Raw genomic sequence first — 18,852 nt, forward strand, 5'->3', positions numbered from 1 at the left:
GAATAGGACTAGTCATCTGTCTCTGAATCCTCCTCTCAGGAGCTATCCGTATCCAGCGAGATATGCGCTTCGTCAGATAGCATAGTCTATTCTGAATACCTTGTTTTCACTCTAGAATTTGCCATCACCGTGTCAAATGGCTGATGCACATGAAGAGTAGGTGAATGTACTAACATTGCTGACAAATGTAATATGCAACAAAAAAAAGGATGGCCTGATATAATTTAGATATAAGATGACTGGCTAAGCAGGATGGCATTGCAAAATTCACATATATGATGCCTGGCTAAACAAGATGGCATTGCATAATTCACATAAATAATGAATAAACTAAACAGATGGCATTCGCGCAAAGGATGTCTAAACTAAGCAGATGACATATTTGATGTCTAAAGTAAGCAATGCAAGACACCATATGCATGATATAACCAACATCAGCATGCCAAGTTAGAGAAAAGACCTCAGGGGGTAAATAGGAGTTGTCTTCTTCTTCTGAATCCCCCTCAGAACAGATATCTTCCTCTCGATTACAATCTGAAATGCGTGGAGGGGGGCTCCCTTTGCGCCTACCATGGAGCGACGTCTGCATGAAATTTTATTGCCACGCAAGGCTCGTCTCTTTTGCTCTAGATGTTCAGTTCCATTGTTTACAATAACTGTCATGCATAGGAATAAAACATAGTGAGATTATGTAAGGAGTGCATGCAGAAATCTAGAGTGATGGTAGCAACCTGTGGATGGACCCAAAACCAATAATAGCAGGCAGATAATGGCTTCAGTTAAAAAATACAGATAATGGCTTCTTTACTGTTTGTTTGTCACCCAACATGAAACTCACAGTACACACCGGAGATTAACCAGATAGTAGATAGATACTATTGATAGCGACCCAGCTATGTACCCAACAACCATTTAAAAACTCAAGTTTGACCATTAGTTTGGAGCTGACTCAGAGTTTAATCGGTGAACAAGAAGATAAAGTAGCATGTAATATTAAGTGATGCATAACGTAAGCAGACACGAAAGAGTGCGACCTCTCTTGCGGACCCGTGTAGTCCTCGAGGTCATCTGCTCGGTTGAAGATGGTAATGCAGTTTTCATGGTTGCCAGCAGCAGGGAAGTAGATCTGAGGCGGCAAAATACAGTCCGGAGGCCAGATCCCTGTTGTGCTGGACCCTTCTATCGTTGGAGCAGCTGTGCTGGGGTGGATGATGACGCAGCAGGAGCGGGACAAACTACGCAAGGTTTTCTTTGACAACTATCTGTAAGAGAAGTAATTATGTAAGGGCTCGTTGGAATTGGAAGATTCCAACAATGCAGTAATAGGATAGGAATGCACGTGCAAAACAGAGAATTTAAAAACACAGGATTTCTGCCAAGCTGGGTTTTTGATTCGCAACAATTGGAAGATCATAGGATGCAAAGAAGCATGGTGATATTAAGTCAAACCACAAGAAAATGTACGGTTATAATGCTATTATGCTACTATCTCTTACTCTTGTGCTTCATGAATAGGATTTTTGAAAAGGAGGACAAGTGAAAATTAAAATTCCTACGTTTTTTCTTTCAAGGAGACACTAAAGGAACAAATTTGTGTGCTCAGTGGACAATATATATAACGTGTAGAGTAAAAAAGAGATGCAACAATTGTACAACCTCTTTGGCGAATCCATGTCTGTCTTAGCATGATTGGGTTGGCCTGTGTGGATGCTTGTCGGTGTCAAAACCGGCGGATCTTGGGTAGGGTGTCCCGAACAATGTGTCTAAGGCGGATGGTAACAGGAGGCAGGGGACACGATGTTTTACCCAGGTTCGAGCCCTCTTGATGGAGGTAAAACCTACGTCCTGCTTGATTTATTCTTGATGATATGAGTATTACGAGAGTTGATCTACCACGAGATCGGAGAGGCTAAACCCTAGAAGCTAGCCTATGGTATGATTGTATGTTGTCCTACGGACTAAAACCCTCCGGTTTATATAGACATCGGAGGGGGCTAGGGTTACACAAGGGCGATTACAAAGGAGGAGATATCCATATCCGTACTGCCTTGCTTGCCTTCCACACCAAGTAGAGTTCCATCCAGACACGAGACGAAGTCTTCAATCTTGTATCTTCATAGTCCAACAGTCTGGCCAAAGGATATAATCCGGCTGTCCGGATACCCCCTAATCCAGGACTCCCTCAGTAGCCCCCGAACCAGGCTTCAATGACGATGAGTCCGGCACGCAGTGTTGTCTTCGGCATTGCAAGGCGGGTTCTTCTCCATATTTCGAATGTTTGTAAAGCAGTGTCCGGTCCCATAAATGTTTGGACCTCTTGGCTTCTGTGCCCAATAAGGGCTATCTCCCACGCATTGAATGAATACGAGGCGCCAAGACATTTTTACATTCGCCCCCCTAGCCAGACAAATAAATTGTCTATTAAAATACGGGGATTCTTAGATCCGATCGATACCATTCTCCCCCTGCAAGAATCCATCAGAGCGCGCTTCGGAAAGATCCATTCCAGCATGGCCGACCTGCGCAGCTCCTCCTCCCGCCCCCGTAGACCTAAGCCCTAAGTTCAGTCCCACACAATCGATTAATCAAACTGCAGACTAAGGGATTTCTCCATCCAGCATACATGGTGCCCGTTCGAGCCGGGCTTGGCACCTACCATGGTGAGGAGCAAGCGGAGAGCTTTCCCAGTCCCTCTATGGGGAAGCAGGTCTGCCTTGTTCCTTATTTATTAAGGGGACTCGGATTTCCAATTCATCCGTTCCTCCACGGGCTCCTGGAGTTCTACGGCCTCCAATTACACAATTTCACCCCTGCCTCCATTCTACATATCGCCGGCTATGTTGCTCTCTATGAGTTGTTCCTGGGCTGTGAGGCTCACTTCGAGCTGTGGAAAAGGCTATTTTGCCTCGTCCCTCACACACAGAGGGGGTCACTTTATCAAGTGGGCGGAGCCGAAATGTGGCAAATCACCGGTACAGGATACCTGTCCGGTACCCCGAAGAAGTCGTCCGAAGACTGTCATTCGGAATGGTTTTATATGGAGGACATTCCCCTTACGTACCCTATTCAGCGGGGTCTTCCTGAGTTCAACAATGCTCCCTTGAAGAAACGCCGAAGTTGGCGCCCACGGAGCCCCCAGGTGGAAGACAATGGAGAAGTCCTCTACCTGATGAACCGGATTAAAGCACTGGCTCAATCAGGATTGACAGTAATCGAAGTTATGTCGATTTGCATAATGCGGGGAGTGCAACCACTTCAATATCATGGGCACCCCTTGGGGTGTTTTAATGGGGCGGATGATGCCACCCGCTCCGGGCGTAAGGGTCCGGACAATGCTGCCGCTTTAGCAAAAAATTTGTCCGAATTGTTCAAGGGAGAGGAAGAGGAGTTTATCCGCATCAAGCCACGGGATGGATTCTCCATGTACATTCCTCCAAGCTGGGTAAGTTATATCTCCTTACTCCCATTTTTCCCGCATTCTTTGTCGTAAGTATTCACCTTGCCACTTTGCGGCAGGAACTGCGAAAAGCCATAAAGGAGGTCAGCAGCCCTTCTCCACAACTAGAGGACCCTGACCGGGCGCTTGACTCCGAACATGAAGAAGATCCGGTTATATTCGTGGAGCTGATAGACCGGCAGTTCTATCAGTTAAGCTGCTATGATGCCATGGTGGCCATTAGGGCCGACTATCCTGGACTGATCCTGCATCGCACGTAAGAAAACCAAAAAATCCCAACTCCAAAAACTAGAATCCCCTGTTAGACACTTCACCTACCATATACATATGGCATTTTTACAGGGAAGGCATTCGGGATGCCCTGCCGAACCCGCAACAACTTGCCAACGAGAGGCACTGAGGCTGGGCAGGCCAAAAAGGAAGGCGATCAGGACGGAGATGCCGGCGCGAAGGTATAATAGAAACCCCGCTCCATGGTTGTCGTCTTTCTTGAAATGTAATGACGCCCGTGTTTCTTTAACAGAAAAAACGCTCGCCGGAATATGTCCGGCGATGTTGCTAATCACGCTTCCACCAGTTGGGCGCCAGGACCGGACATAGGAGCGTAAGCCGATATGGGGCGGGCGCCGGATAATCCCCCTACAAAGGATGCGGATAGATTATCCACTACAAACTCAGAAGTGGAAATCGCCATGAATCATAGGCGCCGCCGGGCCATACTCTGTGACGCTTGTTTCTCAACAAAGGCATTTGATGCCTTCAATTCTAGAGAGGCGTACCTCCATGCTACTCAAGATGGTCTAGCCAGAGCCACGGATCAATATGTAAAGGATGTACGGGTAAGTAAATCTGACGATTTATATGTATTAGTAGCCCATGAGACTTAAAACAGTTAGCAGAACTGATTTAAGGATCATCTTTATTGTGCAGGTTCTTACAGAGAAGAATACTAGGCTGTCACAGGAGCTGGAGGAATGCAAGACCCAACTGCGGGCCGCTGTTGCCGTGTTGAAGGAACCGAAAAAGTCTCCGCTGGTAACATTTACCATATAGTGTGCGGCGTGGCTGCAGATCTCACAATAGATGTTGCAGGTGAATCCGGAGAAAATCTGGAGGACCACCATGTCGTGCGACAGCTAGAGGCTGGCAAACTCGTGCTGACTGAGGTTAGGCGGGAGAAAAACAATCTCCAAGATGCCAATATCAAGCTAAGCGTGGAACTAAAAGACGTTCAAGCCCAGCTTGCAGACTCCGAGTAGGAGAATAAGCGGCTTCGGTGCGGCATTTTCAGTAAGTGCTTGAACGAATCCTTTTGAAGGATTTCGGTGAAGAAGCCGACTAATAGCTTTATGTATGTAGGTATGTTGACGGGTCGTCCCGCGGAGGAAATGCCCGGGTCTACGGGTGATCTTCTATCCGAGCTCTCACATCTGCACTAACACGTTCGGCAGGTGATGCAAGGTGTTGCCCAGGCCTTGTGGACATCCGTCTGCCTGCCAGAAGGCGTTGCAGAGCTTATGGAGAAGCTCAAGGGAGCACGGCGGCGCTTCCTATTATGGAAGATATCGGCCTGCCATCAAGGTGCTAGAGAAGCCTGGGCCATGGTGAAGACGCGGTATACCAAGGCTGACCCAAATCACATGGCCGAGGACGGACCTATGGGGCCCGACGGAAAAGAGATCCCCGTTAGCTTAGTTTATGGGCAAGTAGAATTAGCCGCAAAGTATTCCCAATAGGATTGTAGGCTAGACCGCCTGTTGGGTGGTATAGAAGAGGAATTTAGTCATTCTGCATTACTATGTAATTAAAGTGACATGTATAATGCCTTCTAGCTGGATTGTAGATCATTTGTCTTGGCGGACCTTTTCTCCTCAACCTCGGGACCCGATATTCCAGAGTGTATCCGAATACCCACTCAGTTATATAAGAACCCGGATATGCGTGGATAGCAGGCGTAGGGGTCATTAGTGCTTGAACGGACAAGTGCCCAACTAGTTATGTTGTATTACATGGGTATTAAGAAACATCTTCCAGGGAGAATAGTTCGGTTAAGGGTTTCTTTCCCTGGGTATGCATGCCCTAAGCTGCATGTCCGGACTGCGATAAGAAACGCAGGAAAAAACATCTGGGGGCAGATATGGAAAATAAATAAAAATCATCTTTTGTTCACCGACCGAATATTCCCTTAAGAACGCTAGCTTTCGGCTTCACCCAGTCTGAGGTACACATCCGGCTGACCCGGCAGTAACAATCGTAGAGGTTCTCCCCTTATGCCCTAGCCGAATTAACGGGAACGTAGGGCATAAATACAAGTGCCAGGCAACCCAGCTTGGCCAAAACTTAAGTCATATCGATGCATATAATGGCAAAAAAGGTACATGCGGAAGCGTAACACATGTGCGGGGCACAAGGCCCAGATAAATAATTAAGCTTCTGTGAAAGAAGCCCCCAGGTATGATTTGCGCAGCTAGCGCATCTATAATGTGCAAGTGAGGCACAAGTTGGCCTTTGAAGGCCTAGAGAAGGAATAAAAGAAAGAGAGAAAGAAAAACATGGCAAATAATGTACATGCAAAAAATGGACAGAGGAAGGAGACGAACATAGAGTCCGACACTAGGCGTAGAATCTTCGGAGCCTGGCCGCGTTCCATGGGTTCGGTTCGAGTCGATTATTCGATGCATCCCGCAGATGGTACGCTCCACCGGTCAGAACTTGGTCAATAATGAAGGGACCTTCCCACTTGGGCTCGAGCTTGTTCTTTTTCTTATCTGGCAGGCGTAGAACTAATTTGCCAACGTTATAAGTTTTGGCCCGTACTTCTCTACTTCGATATCTGCGAGCCTGTTGCTGATAAAATGTGGAACGGGCTTTTGCCACGTCGCGTTCCTCCTCCAAGGTGTCTAGACTGTCCTGCTGATCGAGCTCGGCTTCTGTTTCTTCGTACATGCACACTCGAGGTGAGTCATGAATTATGTCACAGGGCAAGACTGCCTCTGCGCCGTACACCATAAAGAAGGGTGTATATCCGGTACTATAGTTTGGCGTGGTCCGCAGCCCCCAGAGTACGGAGTCGAGCTCCTCTACCCAGTGCGTGTTAGACTCCATTAAGGACAACACTAGCCTGGGTTTTATGCCGCTCATTATAAGACCGTTTGCTCGCTCAACTTGGCCATTGGTTTATGGGTGGTAGACTGAAGCATAATCGAGCTTGATGCCCATTTTGCTACACCAGAGTTTTACCTCATCAGCCGTGAAGTTCGTGTCGTTGTGAGTGATGATGCTGTGGGGGACGCCATAATGGTGTACGACCCCGGATATGAAGTCTACCACTGGTCCGGATTCGGCTGTTTTGACAGGTTTGGCTTCTACCCATTTGGTGAATTTATCCACCATGACCAGTAAGTATTTTTTTCTTGTGGGTTCCCCCTTTAAGGGGTCCAACCATGTCAAGCCCCAGACCATGAAGGACCACGTAATGGGGATGGTTTGGAGGGCAGTGGGTGGCATGTGGCTTTGATTTGCAAAAAGCTGGCAACCGGCGCAGCGTTGGACCAAGTCCTGTGCGTCTGCCCGGGCCATCGGCCAATAGAATCCTGTACGGAATGCCTTTCTTACAAGAGCCCGGGCAGCGGCGTGGTGACTGCCGAGTCCGGCGTGAATTTCTGCCAAAAGGTTCCGCCCTTCCTCTTCGGAGATGCACCTTTGAAGGACTCCAGTAGTGCTTTTTTTATACAGTTCTCCGTTATGGACCCTATAGGCCTTAAATCTCCGCAATATGCAGCGTGCCTCATTTTGGTCCTCCGGAAGTTCCTGTCTAGTTAGGTAGGCCAGGAATGGTTCTGTCCACGGGGCTATGATGGCCATTATTACATGGGCTGAAGGCGTTGTTTCGGTGGCAGAGCCTCCTATTATGTCAGAGTGTTCGGTATCGAGTGTTGTGGCCGGGTCTGGACTAATATTGCCGGTGTCCCCCTCCCATACCACGGATGGCTTAAACAACCTCTCTAAGAAGATATTGGGGGGGGGGACCGCATCGCGTTTTGCGCCGATGCGGGCGAGGATATCCGCCGCCTGATTGTTTTCCCGAGCCACATGGTGAAATTCGAGCCCCTCGAACCGAGCTGACATCTTTAGGACGGCGTTACGATAGGCCGCCATCTTCGGATCCTTGGCATCAAAGTCTCCATTTATTTGGGATATTGCGAGGTTTGAATCCCCACACACCTCCAGGCGCTGAATGCCCATGGAAACTGCCATCCGAAGACCATGTAACAGGGCTTCGTATTCGGCTGCATTGTTGGAGTCTGTATATAGTATCTGCAGCATGTATTGAACTGTATCTCTGGTTGGGGACATCAGGACGATGCCAGCCCGCAGTCCAACTAGCATTTTGGAGCCATCGAAGTGCATAATCCAATTGGAGTATGCATCGTACTCTTTAGGGAGTTCTACTTCCGTCCATTCGGCGACAAAGTCGGCCAATACTTGCGATTTAATGGCTCGCCGAGGTTTGTATGTTATGTCGAACGGGAGGAGCTCAGTGGCCCATTTGGCAATCCGGCCCATGGCATCGCGGTTGTTAATAATATCATTGAGTGGCACCTCCGAGGCTACTGTAATCGAACACTCTTGAAAGTAGTGTCGCAGTTTCCGGGATGCCATGAATACCGAATAGGCTATCTTTTGATAATGTGGGTACCGTGATTTTCCTTGAGTGAGGATGGTGGATACATAATATACAGGCTTTTGAAGAGGGAATTTATGTCTGTCCGCTTCTCATTCGACGACGAGCACTGTGCTTACAACTTGGCTTTTATTTCCTCCAATCCGGCTGCCACGATTGGGTTGGTTGCCAGTATGGCTTTTATTTCCTCCAATCCGGCTGTGGTAGCATCCGTCCACTCGAAGTGTTTGGTGCGCCGACGGAGGCGATAAAGGGGTAATGCCTTTTCTCCTAAGCGGGAGATAAAGCGGCTTAGAGCCGCCACGCATCCAGTTAACTTCTAGATTTGTTTGAGGTCTGTTGGGGTAGCCAACTACTAGCGAGGCAGGTCAGGTTCTGATCAGAATATTATTCTGATCCCGTGATCACAATAGTGTTTATGTATATATATATAAATAGTGTTGCTATTCATCACCCAGGGTGCAGAATAAGTTATTCTTCACCCGAGGTAATCTTACGATCGCTTCATAAACAAATTACGTTTGGAATGCAAATAGTAACATTCATATTAATTCACTACATAAAATTTGGTATAAGAAAACAAAAAAATAGGTTATAAGACCAAAAATATCACATTTTTATGTATGTTTTTATGTTCGTAACTTTACATAACATAAAATATTTTTTACGGCGAGTATATATTTTCTTACATTCTCATTTTACGTATGAAATAGGACAAAATTTACGAAACCTAAAAATACGGTGCATTGACGTCAAAATAGAGAGGGGGTGAAGAATAACTATTCCTCACCCAGGGTGACGGATAGCGCGACCCTATATATATATATATATATATATATATATATATATATATATATATATATATATATATATATTATTTTGCTTCCTCCTGGTTTCCTGACATCACGGTCCCACACCATTGTAAACCTATGTAGTACTCCCTCCTTTCTGGTTTATAGGGATTATCTCAAAATTTTAGTTTTTCCATTTTATAAGACTCAATTTGGTTCTTCCCCATCACATGTTCAGACTTCAAGGAGCATTAAATCATTGCATGCAAGTATTAAGAGAAAACTTTATGCATGCATGCATTGCAATTAATGCATTGGTAAACATAATTTTTTGAGGAAAACAAGAGCATTAATTGGGTGCTTTTGCAAACTACAAAAAATATTCCACCTTGGTTGGTGAGATTTTTGAATTGAGCCTTATAAACCGGAAAGGAGGGAGTAGTCAATAAACGAGAGAATTGCACAAGAAGCGGCTGACAGCTGGGACCAAGCAGCTCGAGCAGTATTTGTGTTTTTGAGGTGTGAGCACTACAGAGTTTTTCGATGTTTAGCCTAGATATTAATTTTTCTCCTCTGAACAACAATGGAAACGTCGCTGCAGGTATTAGCTGGGCGGGTTGTGGCCCGTCTAGCCCAGGCCAGATATCCAGCCCATATATTATTTTTTTCAAGCTGAAAATGGCTAGCCCATCTATACTTTTTTAGGAATACCAAGGCCAGGTCATGTTTTTATTCTCCACCCCGCTGGGCTGCAAATCTTTCCTAGGAGGGATGCATTAGGCTTAACAAGAAAATGGGCTTTAAGGAATAATAAATGGGATGTAATTATAAAAACTGGGTAGTAACTATAAAAAAATGCACCAAACACGTGATTACTTTATAAAATATTATTTTGGATATTTAAAATTTTAATTTCATTAATTCTTGCGAGCGCAATGTTTCATTGGATTTTTACGTAATATAAATTTATATTTAAATTGTATTTAATATGACTAGAAATTTTGGGATAAAAATATTTCGCATCCTATCAAAATGTGGGAAATTTTATTGAATACTATTTTGAACGGTTGGTTTAAATGGGATGTACTTTTATAAAATTGTAAATGGGCTGTAGTAAATTCCATTAGAATTGAAAAATGGGCTACACATTCTTACAAATCTCAAATGGGCTATAAGGTCTCTGCCACACACTTTTGGACTTACTAAGTTGACGTGTTCCCTAAAAAAATAGAGTTGACGCATATGCAAGGCTTTGTCAACTTATAGTCAACACACGATTCTAGCAGAAGTGGCCGTTGGATGTCCATCCAACGGATGTCGTGCTTCTTCTTCAATCTCGGATATTCTAGCTTCACCCGCCCAAAAAATGATTCCTCCCCCTGACATCTGGGGCACACTGTTTCGGAAGCTGACCTATGGGCCTACTAAGTTGACGTACCAAGGGCTTTGTCAACTTAGTCAATGTAAATGATTCTAGCTCCAGTGACTGTACGATGTCCATCCAACGACCGTCGTGCTTCTTCAACCTCTGGTCTTCTTGCTCTAGCCGCCCAAAGCAGCGTCAGTCGTGCCGTCTGCTCCTGCCTCCCATGGCCGGTTGTGCTGCCGCGGAGGCCTCACCGCCCCCTAGTACTCCCACCGCTGGCCAGGCCATCCCTCCACTCACCCACACCCCTTGTTATTCTGCAGCGACGACATCGCAGCTGAACCAGTGAACCCTCGTACTCCTCTCCGTGTGTGCAACCACTACCACGTCTTCCCCGGCTCCACGTCGTCCCCTTCCTAGGCGTCGCCGTCATCCACTGCCATGGTGCTCTCAGTGCGGCGTGGTCAACGTGGTCAAGGAACGACTTCCATCGGACGTGGACTGTACGTGGAGAGGCTGACAGCTAGGTCCATGGCAGCCACAAGGAAGTGCCTCCTTATTACGCGCAAAATAATTATTCCTCCACCTGACAACGGGGACCCACCGGACGGGCCATCGTATTTCGCGAAAAAATGATTCGCCCCCTGACTGCTGGGACCCACGAGCTACATCTTCGCATGCAAGGAAGTTCGTGCGAAAAAAAATGATTCGCCCCCCTGACTGCTGGGACCCACCAGCTACATCTTTGCACGCAAGGAAGTGCGTCTGAAAAAAACGATTCGCCCCCCGACTGCTGGGACCCACCAGCTACACCTTCGCACGCAAGGAAGTGCGTCCGGGCAAAAAAAACGATTCGCCCCCTGACAGATGGGACCCAGCAGCTACACCTTCACATGCAAGGAAGTGCGTCCGAGCAAAAGAAACAAAACGATTCGCCCCCCTGACTGCTGGGACCCACCAGCTACATCTTCACAGGCAAGGAAGTGCCTGACAGTTGGGACCCACCTGGTCGAAGCGTACGTACCATTGTCATTCTGGTCGTGAATGTGTTCGTACATAATGGTCGATGTAGAGGCGCCCACGTGTCGTAGTAGAGGCACACACGTGTCATAGTAGAGGCGTGCACGTAGCATGTACACATAGGTACAGCGGCCAGGGTGCAAGAAAGAAAATACGGCCACATATGTGTACATACGGGCAGGGTCTCGAACGCCTACTCGCGCATACATACGGCCAGGGCTCGTGTACATGGCTGGGTCGGAACGGAGAAACAACGTCATCATCGTGTTCATGGACAGGCAACGGAATGCGTCGTGTTCATGGGGAGGCAACTAAATGCGTTGTGTTCATGGGGAGGCAACGGAATGTGTCGTGTTCATCGGGAGGCAACGGAATGCGTCGTGTTCATTGGGAGGAAACGGAACGCGTGGGAGCCAACCGGCTGGGTCAGAAAGGAATGCGTGGTCGTGTTCATCGGGAGGGCTTGGATGGAACAGGTGATGGAAACGAGGCCTGGTGTACCGCAAAACGGAGGAAACAGACCTTCTACAGTCAAAATGTGGGTCCTGTTGATCGGGAGGGGTGTGGCGTACCGCAAAACGGAGGAAACGGACCTCCTACGGTCGAAACGGGGGTCCTGTTGATCGAGAGGGGTGTGGCGTACTGCAAAACGGACGAAACGGACCTCCTACGGTCGAAACGAGGGTACTGTTCATCGGGAGGGTGTGGCGTACCGCAAAACGGGACTCCACGGGACACTGTTCATCTCCACCATCGACATCCTCCAGCCTCCACGGGCTACCATCGACCTCCTCCAGCCTCCACGGGCTACCGCGCTCTACTCCGCCGGCTACTGTTCAACCACCCCTCCACCGTCTACTGTTCATCCAGCCCTCCACACCACGGGGTCCTGTTCATCCAGAGGCAATGCCACCGCACACTGTTCATCCACCCCCCCTGCAACACTCACTGTTCATCCAATCGATCGGCTTATGTTAGCAATAGTAGCGAAGGAATCGCTCAATCGGGTTCAGTTAACAGCTATCGATAGATCGCTCGAGTTCAGTAACGTGTAGCCTGTTGTGCAATAGCTCGGGTTTAGTTAGAGCCCAACGCCTCGCTCGGGTTCAGTTAGAGCAAAAGCCTCGCACACAAGCACATACGTGTACGAGAGAAACGCGCATCGCTCGGCCCCCGACCTCCCAGTGTAACTGGGAACTCCCCGAAATTTTCCTCGCCCACACTTCTACCATGGTTTTTCCGTCATGGATGGCCCAAAGAATGTCATGCAGCTGCGTCTCCGGCCCGCCTAGGACGAAAAGCTCATTTTCTGTCATGATTTTTTGCCATAGAAGTAGGAGCCCACCACATCTATGATGATACCAGGTTTTGTCACAATTATCGTCATAGAAGTGTCATATGTATGACATAAATTTTTTTCGTTCGGCCCAAAATGTCACGGATGTGTCTTTTTTTTGTAGAGTGGCTGGCTGGCACTCCAAAGATGCATTTCTCCGATTTGAGCTTGATCTGAAATCGGCGCAAGTTCTCAAAGTTCTCCTTGAGGTCTTCTAGTAACGTTCCCCACCTTTCAGTCTTCACCACCTCATCATCCACATAGACGTGGGCATTTATGCCGAGTTGCTTGAGGAGACATTTCTGCATGCAATGCTGAAACGTGGCGCCGGCATTTCTCAAGCCGAACGTCATGGTCAGGTAACAGAAAGCTCCGAATGGAGTGATCAAGGCGGTCTTCAGCCTGTCGGCCGGGCTCAGCTTGATGTGGTGATACCCTGAGTATGCATCCAAAAAGCTCCACAGCTCGCATCCGGCTGTGGAGTCAATCACTTGGTCGATTCTTGGCAGAGCAAATGGGTCTTTGGGGCATGCTTTTTTGAGGCTGGTATAATCAATACACATGCGCCACTGCTTGTTCTTCTTCAACACTAGGACCGGGTTGGCTCACCACTCTGGGAAGAACACTTCCATTATGAAGTCGGCTGCTAGAAGCCGAGCTATCTCATCTTTGACAACTCTTCTCTTCTGACAGGCGGCGCAAGGGATGCCTAGCTAGTTTGGCATCGGACCGGACATGTAGCTTGTGCTTGGCGAGTTCCGTTGGTACACCCAGCATGTCCTTGGGAAACCTTGCAAAGATGTCCCGATTCTCACGGAGGAAGTTGACGAGCTCGCCTTCCTATTTTTTTGACAGAAAGCTCGCCTTCCTATTTGCTGTCAAGGTTTGCGCCTGTGATAGCGTGTCTCTCTGGGTGCTCCGGGTCTAAGGGTATCTTCTTTGTTTCTTTTGCTGGCTTGAACGAGCCCTCGGCTTCCGACTCATTGGGGTTGGGTGATATTTCCGGCTGCTTGCCGACATTGCCACCACCCGGTCTAGGACACGCTTCTCAGTTGTGATCACGAGGGACTCGGCTAATCGGCTGCTTTCTGCTGCACAGGCGGACGACTTCTTGTAGTCCCCTGCTATGGTCAGGATTCCCTTGGAGCTCGGCATCTTCATCTTCAGGTAAGCATAGTGGGGTACTGCCATGAACTTGGCCAGGGCAGGCCGGCCAAGTAACGCATGATAAGGGCTATCGAGGTCCACCGCCTCAAACCAAACTAGCTCTCGGCGGAAATGATTTTTGTCCCCGAAAAGGACATCTATTAGAGTCTTGCCAATTGGCAAGCAGGAAAGGCCGGGAACTATGCCATGGAAAACAGTTCGGCTAGGCTGAAGATGTCTCTGCTTGATTCCCAACTTCTCCATGGTATCTTTGTACAGAATGTTGATGCTGCTGCCACCATCTATCAGAACTCGGGAGAAGCAAGCAGCTCGCCTCTCGGTGGCAAACGTGGCATCCAACACCAGAGCATAAGAGCCAGGATTGGGCATCACCTCCGGGTGGTCGGCTTGGCTCCAGCTGATGGGCTTCTCAGACCAATTCATGAATTCCGAGGTTCCTGATGCTACCGCATTTACTTCTAGTCGTTGTTGCCGTCTGCCATGCCTATCATCGGCCATGCTGGTAAACACAACATATGTCCCATGCTCTTCAGGATAATCATCTTGTATGGCGCCGACAGGCCGAGCCGCCGGGTGCTTTGGAGGAGGAGGAGGCGGGCTGGCTGGCGGAGGGGGCTGGAGCCCGTCACCCTTGGTGATCCTGGTGAGCCAGTGGCACTTCCGAGTGGCGTGATTGGATGGCTTCGCACCGCTGTGGAACTTTCAGGGTGCATTGAGATTCTGTTTGTACGAGAAGGCGAGCAACCAGTAGGGCTTGCCACTCTTCTGGCGTTTGGGAGGAAGCTACCCTTCTGGCTGCTGATCTTTGACTGCTACCACCTGTCGGCTTGTGGGAGCTGGCTGCATGGCCTTGTGCTTGTTTTCGTTCGGTTGCTGTCGCCGGCTGGCCTCACCAGCCGGGGTCCGAGGAGCTTGAGGGGCCACCTTGCCTGACACATTGAATTGAATCTCCGCCTTCATGGAGGAGTCGGCCATGGCGTACTTGTCTGCTATGATTAGTAGCTCGTCAAGGGTGACCGGCTCATCGCAGAGAAGCTTGTGCTTGAGGAGGGTGCCCTCTAGGCACCCGGCAGTAAAGTACTCGATGGCCTGCACCTCATGCATGCCCTCACAAGAGTTGCCCAAATTGGCCTAGCGTGTGAGATAGTCGCAAGTCAACTCGTTGGGGCCCTGGACGCACAAGGAAAGCTGGTGAAGCTTGGGCAGCCGCTTGTATGTGCTGGTGAAGTTGCGGATGAATGCTTCAGTAAAATCAACCCAGCTGTTGACGCTGCGGGGCTTTAGGCTGTTCAGCCATGTCCGGGTCGTGCCCTGTAGCATGAGCGGAACGTACTTCACGGCAACGCGCTTGTTGCCGTTGGCGATGCTGACGGCTGTGGAGTAGTCAACCAGCCAGTCTCCCAGCTTTACGGAGCCGGTGTACTTGGGCGTATCTCTCGGGAGAGTGAACCCTTTGGGGAAGGGCTCATCTCGGATGCGCGGGCCAAAACAAGGCAGACCCAGCTCATCTTCTTCTTCTAGCGCCAGGGATCGATTAAGGTTATCGATCTGATGGCGGGCATCGTTTTCTCCAACTCCTTCTCGGTGGCCAAGGCGGTCGTCGAGTGATGGGTGGTCGACAGGTGGCGGGGAAATGAGCCTCTCCCTGCGAGGAGGAGGAGGCGGATAGTCATCTTGCCGCCGCACTGCTCTAGGGCGGCCGTCTTGTCGCGCTCGATGGTGATGTGGGTCCGGCTGCGACTAGCAGCCGGCTCCTTGTCTCTTCAATCGCGGACATCACCAGTCGCCGTCTGGGATGTCGCGCCTTGATCTCGGCGAGGAGGCGAGTCGTTGTTTCACCGGCCGGGTGCTTCAGTGCGGCACCCGGCATCTTGCTGCTCAGCGGACATGTCGAGGAGCTGCTGGACTTGCTCCGTCATGTGGCGACGCTCGTCGCCCTCGAACTTGTCTAGCTCGTCTGCTACCACCTGGTCAGCTCGTTTTTTCTTTGGAAGCGTGGCGTATACGGGGCGATCTGTCCCGAACATGCTGGCGATGGTCGTGCCATGCTGCCGGTCCAAGCCAATGCGGCTAGGCCCACCAGGAGCCGGCGTGCCACCGACAGCACGGTCCATCTCCCGCTGGTAGGCCTCCGAAAGGCGTATCATGCTGGCAAGCCGTTTGGCGCTCTGAATGAGCTGGACATGGCGTGCCTCTAGCGTCTCAGTGTCGGTGTCTTCCGGGATATGCGCAACCAGGTCTTGCATCGCCGCCTGCAATGGATCCTGGCCACCTCCGCCAGAGTGCTCGCCGTGGACGATGACGAGCACGTCTGTGACGGTGCTGCCGCCGCTATCCACGCGAGGAAGCGGCTCACCGTAGACCACCACGTTAGACGGGAACACGTCAAGCGATGCCGTGTTGGAGTCGACCAACATCGGGTCGGTGGAGCCGACCGACTCCAAGTCAGCAGCAGGCTCACTGGCGACGTGGAGCTGATCGAGGAGGCTCACAAGGCGGCTCTCGGGGCCATCGGTGTCTGTATCAGACGCGGGCTCGTCGGAGAGGCGAATATCACCAACAAGATCGGCGAGGCAGCTCGCCGTGTAGGCAACTTCCGCGCCATGTAGTGCGTCAGCGCAGACGCCGTCTGGCGTGCCGCGCTGGCTGCGCTCGCCAAGAAGGAACAGGGTTCCCTTCCAGAACAGGTCCCCGGGAGGAGGTGCACCTCGCCCATGGTGGGCGCCAAATGTTGGGGGTTGGGTGTGGCATATGCTAATGGATGGCTTATCATGGTGGGAGCGAGTAGAACGTCGTCGGTGCCTGGAAGCTGGATAAGGCGTAGACATGAACGCCGGCATACTTTACCCATGTTCAGTGCTCTCCTAGGAGATAACACCCCTAGTCCTGCTCTGCGGGGTCTCCACATGGTCACTAAAGCACTAGTGGGTACAATGGTGCTCCTTGAGCTGTATGCTAGAGGTAGAAGAAGGCAAGGCTTGCTTTCCTCTTCCCCTAGGTGTCAGTCTAACTCTAACAGGTTCCAACCCTTTGCATGGGTACCCTGGGGGGTTTATATAGGCCTACCTCCCAGGGGTACAATGGTAATCTAGCCGAGTGTGGGACCCGGCTGTCGGCTGATCTGGTACGGAGCCGACAGGCCACCTGCGCCATTCGCGGGTCTTGCCGGCTGCAGATTATTGTTGCCGTGATGCTAATGACGCTTGCTTGGTCAGGGGGGGCGTGGCTACAGTCCCGTCGCCTGATGCGAGATCTCTGAAGCCACCCCGTGTCTTATCTGGTTAATGGAGCGGGGGGCCTCGAGGAAGGAACGGGCCGACAGCAGGGAGCTGGCTTCCCTCGGATCCAGCTGGTGAGGCACCCGCCATCTTCCGGGCTCTCGCTGACCAGCAGGCCCATCGTCCTCGGGCCGTACCGACAAGCCGTCGTGGGAACGGGGTTTCCCCTGTCACGAATGACGTCAGGGGTGGAGTGGAAACAGTGCTGCACCGGGCGAAGATCTCCGCCTGTACGAAGCACTCTGGCCATGCCCAGCCCTGGATACGGCTGTGATGGGCTATACAATTGCCTCACCATGTCCCGTCTTCTTAATGGGGGTGCAGACTTTGAGGGCACCATGGGCCGACTGCTGGGAGCCGGCCTCTCTGGAGGCCGCCTGCTAAGAGTCGGCCCATCTTGGAGCCGTCTTCCTGAGCAAGGCCGTCTTCTGGCAGTCGGCCGTTTTGCCAGCCGGCCACCAGAAGACGGCGCTTCATCTTGGCGTCTTGAGGGGCGTAGCCAGCTCGATGTCTTGAAAGGTTCTAGGACTCGGGTTAGGCTACCTGTGACCCATTACTCCGACACTAGTTCTAAAAAACTTTCCATCATTTGCCACACTACTGGTTGTAGATGAAGAACCTACTCAAGCACAACATGATACAGGAGCAACGCACAATTACAAGCTGATATTCTGTTGGACAATGGAGGCTATAACCAATTACATTTACGGGAACAATAGCAACCAGGAAATTTGAAGGGCAGGTATGAACAAATTGGAACTGCACATGTACTTATAGGTGATTCAATACACACATTACCAATCGAGGAGGAGAACGATGGTCGAGGCGTCTGTCGGTGTCAAAACAGGCGGATCTCTGGTAGGGGGTCCCGAACTATGCATCTAAGATCGATGGTAACAAGTGACGGGGGACACAATGTTTTACCCAGGTTTGGGCCCTCTCTATGGAGGTAATACCCTACGTCCTGCTCGATTGATCTTGATGAATATGAGTATTACAAGAGTTGATCTACCACGAGATCGCAATGACTAAACCCTAAATGTCTAGTCTGGCTATGATTATGAGGATTCGGGGTATCTACGGACCTAGCCCTCCGATTTATATAGACAAGTGAGGCATCTAGGGTTACACAGGGTCGGTTACAGAGAAAGGAATCTTCATTGTTGATCGCCAAGCTTGCCTTCCACGCCAAGGAGAGTCGCATCCGGACACGGGTAGAGTCCTCGGTCTTCATATCTTCACTGCCCATCATTCCGACCCATATCCAATAGGTCGGACGCCCGAGGACCCCTTAGTCCAGGACTCCCTCAGTAGTCCCCGAACCAGGCTTCAATGAGTAGGTTCTCGGCATACAGATAGTCTTCGGCATTGCAAGGCATGTTCTTCCTCTTATGACTTTAAAGTGATGTACTCGGCTGTCCATTTAATGTCCCACCCTCGGCTTCCACACCTTCCTGATTCCAGGTTCCATGTGTTGAATGAATACAAGAGCTCAGGGTATTTTTACATATACCACCCTGACCGTACCAGAAAGGTGCCTATTTAAAGAGAATAGATCTCAGATCCCCTCCAAATCCACGGAAGAGATCTTCAGACCTTGTGGAGCAGAACCACCCCAACATGGCTAGCGCTCCCAGCTCTTCCTCTCGTCCCCACAACTCCCAAAAGGGGAATTGGGAGAGATGCTCAGTTTCTCACAGTCAGCTGGTCAAGCTACAAACACAGGGCTTTCTTCCCCCTGCGGATTTGGTCC

This window comes from Triticum dicoccoides, chromosome 1A (assembly GCF_002162155.2).
Source record: "Triticum dicoccoides isolate Atlit2015 ecotype Zavitan chromosome 1A, WEW_v2.0, whole genome shotgun sequence".
Lineage (NCBI taxonomy): Eukaryota > Viridiplantae > Streptophyta > Magnoliopsida > Poales > Poaceae > Triticum > Triticum dicoccoides.